The sequence below is a fragment of the Silene latifolia genome, chromosome 1 (genome assembly GCF_048544455.1).
Source record: "Silene latifolia isolate original U9 population chromosome 1, ASM4854445v1, whole genome shotgun sequence".
In the NCBI taxonomy this organism is placed as follows: domain Eukaryota; kingdom Viridiplantae; phylum Streptophyta; class Magnoliopsida; order Caryophyllales; family Caryophyllaceae; genus Silene; species Silene latifolia.
Window position 1 is genome coordinate 136,344,244 of NC_133526.1, and position 13,546 is coordinate 136,357,789.

Consider the following 13,546-nt stretch of genomic DNA (forward strand, 5'->3'; position numbering starts at 1 on the left):
GCAAATGAATCATGCAAACGAGTTATGGAGTCGTTAGAATTATTGCTGAACCGTCAACTGTAGAGACTTATCAAATTAGACTCTCACGGGTCGCTCGTATCACTCAAATAAGCACAGGTGAAAATAAGAGGTTAGAAAGAATTAATTTTGTAGTGACTCTCACCTAACTACGACCCATAAGAACATGCCTGCAATCTAATATGAAAGTAATCTCTACAACCGCACATACGCATTCCAACCAATAAGAGACCATGACAGATGCCGAGGTATAAATGTGGATATGTGAGGTATGGGTAAGAAGAGGCAAAACATTTATGGTAAAGTGGAGGTACAGGTGATCAAGCTAGTACCAAAACGGAACCGAATGGCGACATCCAACTTCTTGCTCAAAATCAAACGAAACGGTGCTATAGCAAGCACAAATCTCACAATTTCCAGAGATAAAAGTAATCAACTAACTCCCCATAAAATATAAATGATACATGGGAGCAAAAATCGCCAAAAGATAAAGATTTGAATTATGCGAATTGACTCTTTTTCTTTCTCGAACCTCAGTCGATCGACCTATAGGGGCAGTCGATCGACTGCATAAACAGTACAGAACTCTTTTTTCCTTTTTTTCGAATCATTTTTCTTTTTTTTTTCTTTCTTTCTTTTCATCTTCCCAATAACGTCTCAACAGAGCATATGCCACCAAAAATGAGTAACAACCCCAAGAACACAGACTACTAGCTTGACAAGGGCAGGCTAAATGTAGGATGTAGTAAATAGGACAAAAAGGATATTTTTGGTAGTGTGGAGTTCATGGGCAAAACGAATAAGGGGAAACCTCTACCACATGTGTCAACTAACCACAGACCGAATGCGTACAGGTATTAAGTAGATTAAGTTCATATTTATGCACATTTATGTGACATGCCTCATAAGGAGTACTACTCACATTCCTAAATAAACCGGTCATAGATGTCACCAGTTATAGGCTCTAAATCTCTGAAATATGATGTAGTTTGCCAATTTTCAAAGTCAAGTCTCAAGCTCAGCAAATGATCAACGAAAACTCGTAGATATGCACTTATACGATTCTACTAATAACATGTCAATCAAGCAAGGTCCGGGCAAAACAGGTGCAAAATGCTTTTTCATCCTTGAAATACTACCGTTCCGACTCGACCTATATGCTAAAGTAAACGTGCATTTTTTGAAATTTTTGAAATTTTTCAATTTTTTGATATTTGATGTATATGAAGAAATAAACAACAATGCAAGACAAAATGTAAACGTGAATGCAAGCAAATGATATGCGACGCAAAACCCTTCCCCAAACCAAATCGCACAATGTCCCCATTGTGCAAAATCATGTAATGAAAGAAAAGAGAAGTGGGAATTTGCGGGAAAATAAATAAAAATGACATGAAGTGAAAATCGGGAACTTACAAGACTTTAAGCGCAGCAAAGGAAACCTCCCCAAACCAGCGTGAGCTAGGAGGTTTCAGTAGCCAGCAGTGCTACTAAAGGGTACCTGAAAGACAAGCAAAACCACGCATAAAACCGAGAAAATAATTTTTGAAGCGGTAAAATTGTGCACAAATGAGAAAATAGAAGAAATAAATAATTTGACGGAGAGAAAAGTGGAGTAGAAGGCTCCCTTAAGTCCGCATATCGACCAAACACAGCAGGGGAGAGGTCATGAACAGTGCACAAGAATATCCTCGGTCGATCGACCAAGGATGGCAGTCGATCGACCAATGTGTCAGGAACAGTAGCTCCCGGAAAGTGCATCTCAGTCGATCGACCAATGTAGCCAGTCGATCGACTAAAAGTACTGCTGTACTCCTTATTTCTTCGTATTTGCTCAATAACTTGAGCTAATGAGGTCTAAAAACCTGCAAGTGCACAATAATACGCGCCCAAAATTGCGCAAAACCCAAAGTAAAGGCTCAAACGTATAAAATCCTAAGCAAGCAAAATAAAATGCGTAGTTTTCGCGCACACAAAAGCAATAAAAATTGTCTAACAAAAGCAAATAACATGAAGTTTATAAAGAGCTCGATCAACTAATAGTTGATCAAGAATGACCACGGTATAGCCCACTTCGTCGGCTTCTGGCTACTAGAGGTAGCCTCAACGGTGCTTATTTGAGCAGCTCCACCCTTCTTAGCTTCCACGTCCGTATGGCTCAACGGATCAACACTCTCATCATCTCCCCAGTCTAGGATCTCTTCGGGCTTGTCAGAATCCAAATCAAACTTTCTGGCTTTGACCAGCTCGTCATCAACAACTTCATCAATTCCATAGCTCAGGCAACCAAGACCTCCTCTTTGAATGATCGGCTTCTTTACAGCTGGAGCAACTTGCAGCACTTCTTTCCCCAAACCAGCCCCTGCGACATCTAAAACAACAGATTCTTCCTCCTTTTTGCTCCCAGTCTGGGGCGGAGGGGTTATCACAGAAGTAGTAATAGACACAGGCAATTCAGGAAGCACAAAGTACGATTTCTTCTCAGAGACCGTATTACAAGTCACAGGCCACATGGGGTCCTTTTTCTTAGCTGGTTGGGCAAAGACAATAGAATGCTTGCCTACTTTGAAAGTCAAGGTACCTTGACCGACATCTATGACTTCACCAGCAGTGTGCAGAAACGGCCTACCCAAAATAATGGGTATATGAGCATCCTCATGCATGTCAAGGACAACAAAGTCAACGGGGAAAAAGAACTTCCCTATTTGGACAGGGATGTCTTCTAAGACTCCTATTGGCTCGACCGCAGATCGGTCAGCCATCTGAACTATCATGTTTGTCACTGCAAACCTAGTCAATTTGAGCTTCCTAGCTAGACTCAAGGGCATGACGCTTATACTAGCTCCTAGGTCACATAATGCCTTCTCAATAGAGAAGGTACCTATATTGCAAGGAACATAAAAGCTACCCGGGTCCTCTAGCTTATGGGGTGCGGTGTGAGACAAGTAAGAGCATGACTCTTTAGTTAAATCGACAGTGTGAACATGTTCAAGCGACTTTTTCTTTGACAGGAGTTGTTTCATGAATTTAGTGTAGGCAGGCACCTGATTGACCAACTCAAGGAAAGGTACTTGCACATTCAAGCTACGAATAACTTTTTCAAATTTACTGAAAGATACCTGTTCCTTTATTGGCACTAGTCTCTCCGGATATGGGGCTGTAAGAAGTACCTTAGCCCTCTCCTCTAAGTTGCGCATGCCGGCATCCTTGGACTTAGGCTGGAAGTCCACTGCTTTCTCCTTGTTAAAGCTCGAATCCTCCTCAGACCGTCTCAAATGTGAGCCATTAACCGTCATCGGATCGAACTTGGAATTGGGACGGACCCATCAAAGACTCGGTGCCGGTCCTAACACTTTCGGAGTTGTCGTGCCCCGAAACAAATAGTCCCTCAAGTTATCGGGCAACGGAGGACGAACAATCTTGCTATCAGCAGTAATATTGGTCGATCGATTACTCTCCTCAGTCGATCGACCGGGGTGCACAGTTCCAGAAGCTCCTGTAACCCGTGTATCAGTCGATCGACCGGGTGTATCAGTCGATCGACTGATATACCTGGTAGACGCCTTTTTCTTTGAATTATTCGTTTCGACTTTCTTTTGACTCGAGATCTGCCTCATTCTTTTCAACAAAGATCCTCGACCATGGCAGGCCCCTCCAGGGTGGACCCACTCCTTAATGTGATGGCGTTTAAGGTCTCCTTTTGGTCGGTTTGAGTCGGCAAGTGTCCCGGAGCTCGAGAGGTACTCTTACTAGCTAATTGAGCAATTTGGCTCTCTAGTAGCTTCATCCCGGCCTCTCGTGCTTGGGACTCCTTCAAAGAACAAGTTTTTGAACTCAAAGAAAATCGAAACTGTGAGATTGTTATTGCTTCTTTGCGGCACATAAGGAGGTTTTCGATATTGTTGTTGCTTTTGATGAGGGGGCACATAGGGTTGCTTTGCTGCGGAGGTGGAGTGGGATTTTGGACATTCTCGCTACTCCACCTCGGGTTGGGATGAACATTGGGCTCATAGTAGGTGTTCGTCGCGCTATAGTGTTGAAAGGCGGACAAGACTCAAAAGGACTAGGGCAATTCTTGAAACGTGTCCCTCGGCTCCACACCTTTCACGGGGCAGAAAAGGACCGTCGACACAACATTTACTTGGTACAGCCCACCTTTAGAAGCTCCCCCTAATTCATATTTGTCAAATCTCGCAGTGAGAGCTTCAAGTGCAACAACAGAGGAAGATTCAGCAGCTCTCCTCTGGTTCCCTATGGAATTCCCATACTCAGCCTTGTGGGTAGCTAGATCGTCAATGATCTTCCACCCCTTGGTTGCTCCCAAATTCTCGAAGAAATCGGCCATTGGGGTCGACATCCAAAATAGCCCTCTGATCGTCATACAACCCATTATAGAAATGATTGCACAAGCTCCATTTTTCGAAACCATGGTGCGGTATGGTTCGTACCAGCTTCTTAAATCGGACCCATGCCTCAGGGAAGTTCTCATCCGGCCCTTGTTTGAAACTTGTGATTTGGGCTCTAATAGCGATCGTCTTTGAAGCAGAAAAGTACTTCTTGTAGAATGCCAATGCCAAGGAATTCCAGTCGGTGATCCCATGAACGGCTCAGTCCAGATCTCTATACCACTCCCTTGTAGCATCACGAAGGGAGAAGATAAACATGGTCTCCTTGATCTGGTCTTGGGTCACGCCGGCGGGTGGGGGTATGGAACAATGATCAATAAAGGTCTCCATATGCTTAGCCGCATCTTCATTTGCGGCTCCCCGAATGGTTTCTCTCAACCATGTTAATGTATGAAGGCTTTGGTTCGAACTTCCTGGCATCTCCTGGTAATTCGAACCCCTTATATAAATTTTCAGCTGTCGGCTCAGAATGACTAGCTATACTCGCTTCCTCGGCCATGACTTGGATTTCTGGAGAAGTGACTGTCTCGGCTGAAGAGGTGGAAACGGGTGAAGAATGTGGATCTTCCTCGAACAGCTCGTTCTCGTAATAGCTTGACAGAGTACTCAGCTCTTCCTCTGTCGGTAATACCCTTTGTGTTCGTCTCAACTCGCGCAAAGATTTCTCTATCTCAGGATCAAATGGTACTAGTTCGCCACCCTGTGACCTGCGCATAAGAAGAAACTACAAAAAGAATATAAGAAAAGTTTAAGGAACAGAAGTCCCTTAAACTAAGAAAGACTAAAATTAAAATAACTAAAATTAGAACTATTGCCTCCCCGGCAACGGCGCCAAAATTTGATACCCGTCGTGAGGTGTCAAAAATAAGATTTATAATTTCCAACTACAACTATAACTAGCGGCAGTCGGGTCGAACCACAGAGAGGCAGATGTAAATTCTAGTTGATTTAAATTCAGTCTAAAGTAACAATTGTGGGGGTTGAATTGGTTTGGTCTATAGCTAAGAATAAATAAGACAATAAACTAAAAAGAAGGATTAAACAGATAAAGAAGGGGTACTAGGATGGTCGGTTCATTACAGCTTCGGCGGCAGCACACTAAACAGGTCTAAATCGAACACAAGTGAGGCGGGAAACAAGAGGTCCTCTCGGTCCACTCTTAACAAATAGCATCTTTCGATCTCGCTATAGGTCCCTAATATCACTAATACTGACTCTCGTCCTGAAGAGTGACTAACGGTCTAAACTATACCTATCTTTCGATCTCAGCACATTTTAGTCATCTTAATTGGTGATCAAATAACTTTCCCTATCTTTCGATCTAATGGGCCAGTCATAAATTAAGTATCTAACTGGTCGCGTGCATTCGATTCGTTAAATACAACATTAAAAACAATTAAAACGAAAGGTAACCTTACGAGGTCAGTTGATCGACCGAGAATGTCAGTCGATCGACTGACACGCGAATCAGGCCGTGTTCAATACTTTGCCGCCTACGCTATAATTCGCCTACATCCTAGCACAAACTATTTAGCAACTCATACTAAGGACGATAACAACAATAAGATTCATCATTAAATCTACGGAATTCATGATAAAAGCAATTAAACAAATAAATAACATAAACGATAATATCGGTTTTGGGAGACTACCTAGCAATTTCTATATTACGAAAGATAATAAGACTGAAATTATGAAGCAAAAGAATACCAGTAGAAATTGCAGAGGAAGGATCCGAACCCGATTGCAAGAAAGTAAACTTTATTGAAGAACTAAACTAAGAATGAAGAATTGTGTTTGAACTGAATGATAAACCCTAATGTAACTGATAAAACTTGATGTCAAAACTGAATTCCTAGGTTACGTTATATAGCAAATAATGTAACATTATTTCCTAAACCTAACACAACTTTGGGCTTCAAGATTCACGGTCTTTTAATTCTCGTCTGGAATAGCAACCTGGTCGATCGACTGATAGGACTGGTCGATCGACTGGTCTTCAGTAACAGTAGCTTCTAGAACCCGATGGTTGGTCGATCGACTGATGGCAGTGGTCGATCGACTGATTGAACTGCTACTTGACTTCTATAAACTCGTGGACTTGTCTTTTGGGCTTTGAATTGCGCACCAAGCTCGTTCCTCGGGTGAATACTTCACGGCATATGCAATGCAGGATACTCGGGGACGGATTTGGCTCGGTTTCCGCTGGATTCTTCACATTTCTGCAATAATGTACAAAAAATACGGAAGTAGACGGAAATAGAGAGAAATGTAGCATAAACTACATGAATGAGCTCTGAAATGCGTGTAAAATGGGATGTAAAACATCATATAAAAGACACGCATCACTCTATATTCCAAATATCCAATCAAGTTTCACCTTGACCCATACACGGAGTCTTCGAATACTTTGCTACCTAGAACGGGACGAATCCATATCATCCTTAGGGTCCACTAAGTGTGCTCACATGACAAGGAAATTTTTACAAAATTAGTTATACCTCTTTGGTCTATGGCCAGAGGGAGTTATCTCAAATTGATTCTTCGAGTCACCAAAGGAATATACTCTCCTGACCCATACACTTTAAGGTCCTGACAACATATGCTTAGGCACACACCTGAACTACGAGCATGGTTTGATTTCACCTCTTCAGGTGGATACGTAGGCAGTCCTTTTTTACACAAGAAGGATACAAACACAACACCCAAATAAAATTAACCAAACCTCAGAACTACGATCTGATTTGATTTCACTTCACGTGAATACGTAGGAAGTCCTCAAGGACACAACCACCTCAACCATCAACTTTCAACCTCAATTATCAACCACCTCAATTATCAACTTTCAACCTCAAATACCATCCCTTTCCATTTCATAACCTTCGAACCACAATTTCCATTTTTACCTCTTTACTGGGGGCTCCTTCTTGTCGCCCTGTCTTTTTTTTTACCAAATTCCAGAGTTATCTTCTTATCCTAGAGGCTTCTCTTCCGAGATGCCACCCTTCCTTTACTCCTCTCTCATTTCAAGTGAAGCTAGTGCTCGTTCCGGACAATGGCAAAGGTTTTAGATCGATTCTCCAAGTTATCGTGCCTCAGAGAGGGGTTTCTTTTACAGCATACGATAGCAAAAGATGTCCAAGTAGACAGCTGATCCATGGCTCATGCCTTGCCTTTATATGCCTTCATCATTCTTGCAATTCTTCTACCTTTTGGAACTGATACGCATTGTCACCCACACTTGGCTAGGGGTTGCGCATACTTAGGCAAGGTCTGTCAAATTTATCCCTATGTCGCGTCAGTCAAACCTAAGTCTACATTTCGCGTCTGTATAAGGTATGTGTCCACGTCAGTCATATGACTAAAGCCCATTGAATATGCGTATCGCATTGTAAACGACAAATTTCTTTTGAGCAAGTTTTAAACAATTTTATAAAGAAACAACTTTTACAAAGCCTATGTGTTTCCTCATTTGAGGTCCATGTGCTAATTTTTTATGTGCTAATTGCCTATTAAATTGCATTCTTGTGTGGCTACTAACCATGCAGGTGAGTGTCAGAAGCAAAGCTCGCTCCAACTGGGCCCTTTGCTCAAGTCTTCATTCTCCCCAACGACGATCAAGATGTTCCTAGTCGTCAATATATATGTTCTAGTGCATCAATATTTTGCATTATTGCTCACCCAAGGTTCCTTCCATGACGATCAAGATGTTCCTAATCGTGCAGCAGTATTTTGCAGTATTGCTCACCCAACGAGAGTTTGCTTGAGGACAGAGACAGGCAGATTCCCCAGAGTCATCGATTTATTCCCCAGTGAGAGTTTGCTTGAGGACGGAGACATGCATATACCCTCAGATAACCCTTTTTAGGATAAAGCCTTCAGATCTTTCAAAAACTTGCCTTAATATTTCAGATAACACTTTTCAGGATAAACCTTTCAGATCTTTCAGAAACTTGCCTTAATCTTTCAGACAACCCTTTGGATAACCTTCATATATTCAGATAACCCTTTCAGGATAACCTATATTTTGGCCTTCCTCCCTTCAGATAATCCTTCCTCTCTTCAGATAACCTTTAGATAACCCTTTCAAGATTATCTCTTCATATGTTTCCTTTAGATAATCCTTTCAGTAACCTTCAGATAACCCCTTTTCAGTTAAGTCCCCTTTCGGTACTTCAGAGAGTTATCCTTCAGCCTTTCCTTAGAGATAACCTTCAGAGCTAGCCTTCAGAAGTGTTAAGAAGTTTCTTCGGAATTCCCTATAGGCTATAACCCCCTAATGCTTTCAGACATCAAGTTATCTTCAGACCAAAGAGTTTTACCGAAGCGCCTTCAGTCTCGTTTCACTCAGAGGTGTCTCAGGTATGGTTTCTTCTTATGGCTGGGGAGCTTCCTTACATAGTCTAATGGACTTTAAACGACCCTCCCCGGAATTCGACAGCCTTTAAAATGTTCCCGACGACAGGTCCTTGGCTCAGACCCCTAGAGCCGCCTCGCGTCGCCATAGTCGTCAGGTTGTAATCTTCGATTGACTTGAGGGCTATACTTTGACTTTAGCCTTGTCCAAGCCTCAGTCAAAGTGGGCGCTCTGTAGATACCTCATTTCTGCACCTCCCGCAAGCCACCCGGTGATGATAGGGCCGCAAGTTTGGTACACGGAATGATTTATGATAATTCGTAAGTTTATCGTTAAGTGGTAGCTCAAATACTTGTGTCTACCCCTTGGTCGTCATCAACGTGCCGTCACGGTCGTTTTGACAGTAATTAGAGTACATTTGGAGTCCGGGTCAAAAATCGTCTTCATTTTCTAATAACCGTTTAAAATGCCGAGAAAGAATATTCTGGAATGTTCTGGATATTTCTATTCCATATTTTCAATCTTTTAAATCTTTTGGTAAATTATATCCCGAAATTATATTTTAAATAATAAGGAAATTAAGATCAACCGCAATTCCATAATAAAAACACGGAAAATCTTTCTTCCGCAGGAGGAAACCCTTGGGGAAAGGACGCAGCACCTGCTGCGCCTCTTGATGCGTGTCATTTATATGATGTTTTACACCTCATTTTACACGCATTTCAGAGCTCATTTGTGTAGTTTTATGCTACTATTTGCCCCATTTCGTCTACTTTCGTATTTCTATGTAATATTGCAGATTTATGCGAAAATGAGCGGAAATCAAGCTATATCCGTCCCCGAGTACCTTGCATTGCATTCGACGTAAAGTATTTACTCAAGGAACGAGCTTGGTGCGCATTTCGAGGCCCGAAAGACAAATCCACGAGAAGTTAGAAGTCAAGTATCAGCTACTTCAGTCAATCGACCGCTGCCCTTAGTCGATCGACCAACCCACTACTTCCAGTAGCTACTGTTCAGCGAAGAGCAGTCGATCAACTGCCTTGCATGGTCGATCGACCAAGCCGCTATTCTGACGCAAACAAAAAGATCGATAATAAGGAAGCCCATAGTCTATTAGGTTTTGAGAATAAGGTTACGTGATATTTCTATATAACGTAACCTGATATTAAGCTTTAATCATTCAGTTTTATTCAGTCTTTAGTTCAAGTTTTAGAATATAAAATTAGGGTTCTTTAGTTATAACAATTTCCGTCAATAAAAGTTAGATTCGGTTTTGGATCCTTTCTCGGCAATTGCATTCGGTATTCTCTCGCTCTTATTTCAGTTTTATTGCTTATATTTCATTCATAGTATAGATTTGCAAGTTAGTTTCCCGAATCCAATTATCGTTTATTGTTATTTGTTATTTAATTAATTTAAACATGAATTCAGTAGTTTATTTCGTTTATATTGTTGTTGTTTTCATCAATACTATGAGTAGCTAAATTCATCGTGCTAGGATGTATGGGATCTGTAGGATAGGCGGCAGTAGAATAGTGACCTGAATCGCATGTCGGTTGATCGACTGGGTTCCCTGGTCGATCGACTGGCCACGTGAGGTTTTGTTTCGTTTTAATTGATTTAAATTCTATATTTGACGAATCGAGTGCACGCGACTAGTTAAATGCTTAGTATATGACCGACCCATTAGATCGAAAGATAGGGAAGGTTGTTAGACCACCAATTAAAATGACTAAACTATGCCGAGATCGAAAGAAAGGTAAAGTTTAGGTTTTTAGTCACTTTTCAGGACGAGAGTCAGTACTAGTGATATTAGGGATCCGTAGCGAGATCGAAAGACGCTCCTTGTTGAGAGTGGACTGAGAGGACCTCTTGTTTTCCCGCCTCATGTGTTCATTTCAAACCTACTTAGTATGATGCTGCCGAAACTACAGTGAACCGACCATCTTAGTGCCCCTTTTATATTTGATTTTATACATTTCTTTAGTTTATTACTCATTAGTTATAGATCAATTCAAAATAACCCCCACATAATCGTTACCTTAGACTGAAATTAGACAACTAATAATTACATCTGCCTCTCTGTGGTTCGACCCTGCTACCACTATCTATAGTTGTAGTTAGGAATTGTAAATTATCTTTGTTGCACACAACGACGGGCATCAAATTTTGGCGCCGTTGCCGGGGAGGCAATTGTTCTAATTTTTAGTTGTTTTATTTTAGTCTGTTTCTTAGTTTAAGGGACATTCGTTCCTTAAACTATTCTCATATTCTTTTTGTAGTTTCTTCTTATACGCAGGTCACAGGGTGGTGAATTACTACCGTTCAATCCCGAGATTGAGAAGACTTTGCGCGAGTTGAGGCGATCATCTAGGGTATTGCCGACAGAGGAAGAGCTGAGTACTCTGTCTAGTTACTACGAGAACGAGTTGTTCGAGGAGGGTCCACAATCATCTCCTGTTTTTACTTCATCAGCCGAGACCGTCACATCTCCAGATTTTCCAGTCATGGCTGAAGAAGCGAGTATAGCAAGTCACTCTGAGCCGACAGCTGCAAATCTATATAAAGGGTTCGAATTACCGGGAGCAGATAGAAAATTCGAACCGAAGCCTTCTTATATCAATTTGGTTGAGAGGAACCAATTCGGGGGAGCTGCAAATGAAGATGCAGCCAAGCACATGGAGATATTTATTGACTATTGCTGCTCTATACCCCCGCCGACCGGTGTGACCCAGGACCAGGTGAAGGAGACAATGTTTATATTCTCACTCCGTGATGCTGCAAGGGAGTGGTACAGAGACCTGGATCGAGCTGCTAATGGGATCACTGTCTGGAATTCTCTGGCCTTAGCATTCTATAAGAAGTACTTCTCTGCTTCGAAGACTAATGCCATTAGAGCTCAGATCACGAGCTTTAAACAGGGTCCTGATGAGAACTTTCATGAGGCGTGGGTCCGTTTCAAGAAGTTGGTGCGAACTATTCCACACCATGGGTTTGAAAAATGGAGCCTATGCAATCAGTTTTATAATGGACTTTATGACGATCAGAGGGCCATCCTAGATGCGGCAGCTAGTGGCAGATTCCAGGAGAATATGGGAGAGACTAAGGGGTGGAAGATCATTTATGACTTGGCCACCCATAAAGCTGAGTATGGGAATTCCAGGGGAAATCAAAGGAGAGCTGCTGAATCCCCTTCTGTAGCTGCATTAGAAGCTCTCACGGCGAGATTTGACAAGTACGAGTTGGGAGGAGCTTCAAAAAGAGGGATCTATCATGTGAATGCTGTTTCAGACGGTCCTTTCGTCTGCAAAAGATGTGGAGCTGAGGGACATGTTTCAGACAATTGTCCTAGTCCCTTTGAGTCTTGTGCTGCCTTTCAACATTATAGGCAGACAAACACATACTATGAGCCGAATGTCCATCCAAACTTGAGGTGGAGCAGCCAAAATGTCTTGAATCCGACTCAACCTCCACAGTAGCAGCAGCAGCAGCAGAGTTATGTGCCCCCTCATAAGCAACAACAGTTCGAAAAGCCTCTGTATGTCCCACAGCAGCAGCAACAATCCCAAAGTTCTGATTTCAATTAGTTTAAGAATTTGTTGCTGAAGGAATCTCAAGCTAGAGAGGCCGGGATGAAGATGTTGGAGAGCCAAATTGCTCAATTAGCTAGCAAGAATACAACTCGAGCTCCGGGACATTTGCCGACACAGACAGACCAAAAGGAGACCCTTAATGGCATTACTTTGAGGAGTGGGTCTACCCTTGATGGGCCTGCTATGGTCGAGGACATTGCTGAAAAAGATGAGGCGGAACTGAGTCAGAAGAAAGCTGGAACGAGCAAAGGAAACAAAAAGACGATCAGCAGGTATGTAAGTCGAACGACTGACATACCCAGTCGATCGACCAGTCCGCGAGATAAAGTAGCTTCTGGTCCTGTAGAGGTCAGTCGATCGACTGACCAACCTGGTCGATCGACCGACCACGCTGCTGATGTTGCACTATTTCGTCCTCCAATGCCTGATAACTTGAGGGACCATTTGTTTCGGGGTACGACTGCCCCGAAAATATTGAGGCAAGACCCAAATGCTGATGGGTCAGTTCCGGTTCCGAAGTACGACCCTATGACGATTAATGGTTCACATTTGAGACGGTCTGAAGAAGGGTCAAGCTACAACAAGGAGAAGGTTGTGGACTTTCAGCCTAAGTCCACCGATGCCGGCATGAGAGATTTAGAGGAGAGGGCTAAGTTGCTTCTTACAGCCCCTTATCCGGAGAGATTAGTGCCGACAAAGGAACAGGTATCATTTAATAAGTTTGAAAATGTTATCCGCAGCTTAAATGTGCAAGTTCCTTTTCTCGAGTTAGTTAATCAAGTGCCTGCTTACATGAAATTCATGAAACAACTTTTGTCCAAAAAGAAGTCACTTGAAACTGTGCATAATGTCGCACTAACAGAAGAGTCATGCTCTTATTTGACCCACACTGCACCACATAAATTAGCAGACCCAGGTAGCTTCTCCGTTCCTTGTAATATTTGGTACCTTCTCAATTGAGAAGGCATTATGTGACCTAGGAGCTAGCATTAGCGTTATGCCTTTGAGTCTTGCTAGAAATCTCAAATTGACTAGGTTTGTAGTCACCGATATGACAGTATAGATGGCTGATCGTTCTGCGGTCCAGCCAATAGGAGTCTTAGAGGACATTCCTGTGCAGATAGGAAAGTTCTTTTTCCCCGTTGACTTCGTTGTACTAGATATGCCCG

At 42.4% G+C, this 13,546-nt stretch overlaps 1 non-coding gene across 1 annotated transcript; it reads right to left on the reverse strand.

The window, feature by feature from the left end:
- Positions 1-11,672: 11,672 nt before the first annotated feature.
- Positions 11,673-11,779, reverse strand: LOC141621803 (small nucleolar RNA R71). The gene has a single exon (XR_012532687.1). It is a non-coding gene; the product is annotated as a small nucleolar RNA R71 (small nucleolar RNA).
- Between the last annotated feature and the right edge of the window lie 1,767 nt (positions 11,780-13,546).